Here is a 1747-nt window from a genome sequence, read left to right as displayed (position 1 = left end):
AGAAGCCCACCTCCGCGCCTTCCTCCTAAGCCCGCCTGCCGCTGCGGTACGCAGGCTGCCACCGTCTGCAGGTCTCATTCCCAGAGCCATCGCGTAGATATCAGTGAATATCGAGAGGGGTTTATTTTGTTGCCCCCCCCCCCCCCCCCTCTTTTTTTTTTTTTTTTTTCGTAATTCCTTCTGCTCTGGTCCCCTCGAGCGGTGGACTTTGAAGCTTAAACCTGTGAGCCGTGCTGTGGGGATGGCACGGACGGCGCGTGCTGCCACGCTGTTGTACTGGCTGACAGGGTCTTCGTCTGGTGCTGTAGTCCATAACCACCATCAGGTAGGAGGGAGTGCACAGATAACACTGGCTCCTGGTGCACCGAGTCTTGAGGTGAGGCTTGGAGCAGGGGAAGAGCCCTGCAGACTTGCTCTACTCCACGCAGAGTTAAACTGGTTACTCTTAAAAAAAGGCAACAGAGCCAAGCCCCACGCTTGAGAGCCTGTGTACATGTGATGAACGTGCCACGAGTTCCTTGCAAGCGCAGGAGAAATAATAACGACTTACCTTCGGGGGTTGCAACGTCTGTTTTTTTTTTTTCAGCAAAGTGTTTAAGCGTATCTGTTCACACCACCACCCTGTCATTTCCCTTAGGGACAACTGACACGAGGACAAGCACGTCTTTCCACTGTCTTAGTAGGCCCTCGGGGGAGAGAGGGGGGCTCACCGCTGTGCAGAGGCTTCACATCCCCAGCCAGCTCTCCCCAGCCTGTGCGTAACACGCCGTCTCTCTTGCTCTCGCTGTAATTCTAGGGTAGCTCCACCTCTTCCACTGGTATCTGGCACTCAACCTGAGAACGCGGTCAGTGGTGGTCAATAAAGAGATATAGGAAACACGCAATTGGCTTTGGGGGTTTCATTTGTTCCTTTCTAGGGCTTTTGAAGTTGAGAGGTTAGTGTGGTGCCTAACGCTGCCTGGAGAAAGCGCTTTCCACTGTTGGAAGTACATTTTGTGATGATGACTTGCCCTTTCTTTCACGTTCCTCTTCTCCTTCAAGCAAGAAAAACAAAAGGATCAAAAAAAAGAACAAAATTCGACAGCCCAACAACCACACCATTTCTTAAGTCCATTGTGTCAGTAAAGGTGGCAATGCAGAACTCATTTGCGTGAGATAATATGAAGGATTTAATCTGAAATTAAAGCTGTTTGATGGTGGGGTGGGTAGGGCATAAGTACTAGCTCTCCCTGCAATTGCCATGCATGAAATTCATGGCTCCTGAGCCTGCATAGATGTGAGCGCTCAAGATTGAAGGTTTCAGCACTCATGTTTGACTCAAACAGCTTTCCATGCAGATGGAAATCCGGGGCATTTAGGAAAAGCATAGCATCACTGACAACCCCTCATCCCCCTCAACCCTCCCAGCTTGGACAGTGAGTGCTTTTCCTCTTGGTAGAGATCTTCACATCCAAGACCTGCAATGCGAAATGGAGCTTCTGAGGTCCACCTTGGCTCCTGAGGTCACCGCTTCCCTAGGAGCAGACACAAGTTCGTTTCAATCGACATGTCTCTGGGTGCTCTCGGATCACGCCTACAGAACACAGCAGGGCGACAACAAATCAAGCACATCCTTCGCAGCAAAGAGCACAGGTCCGTTCCCTCACTGGGAGGTGAAGACAGCTGGAGGAAGAGTGTTTGCTCTGCCAGAAAGATGAGCCCACCAACCTCCTCCACTTTGCTGCCGATCAGCTGTGAAAAAGGAAGA

Source organism: Phaethon lepturus, unplaced genomic scaffold (assembly GCF_000687285.1).
Source record: "Phaethon lepturus isolate BGI_N335 unplaced genomic scaffold, ASM68728v1 scaffold34981, whole genome shotgun sequence".
NCBI lineage: Eukaryota > Metazoa > Chordata > Aves > Phaethontiformes > Phaethontidae > Phaethon > Phaethon lepturus.
This window is presented reverse-complemented; position numbering follows the sequence as displayed.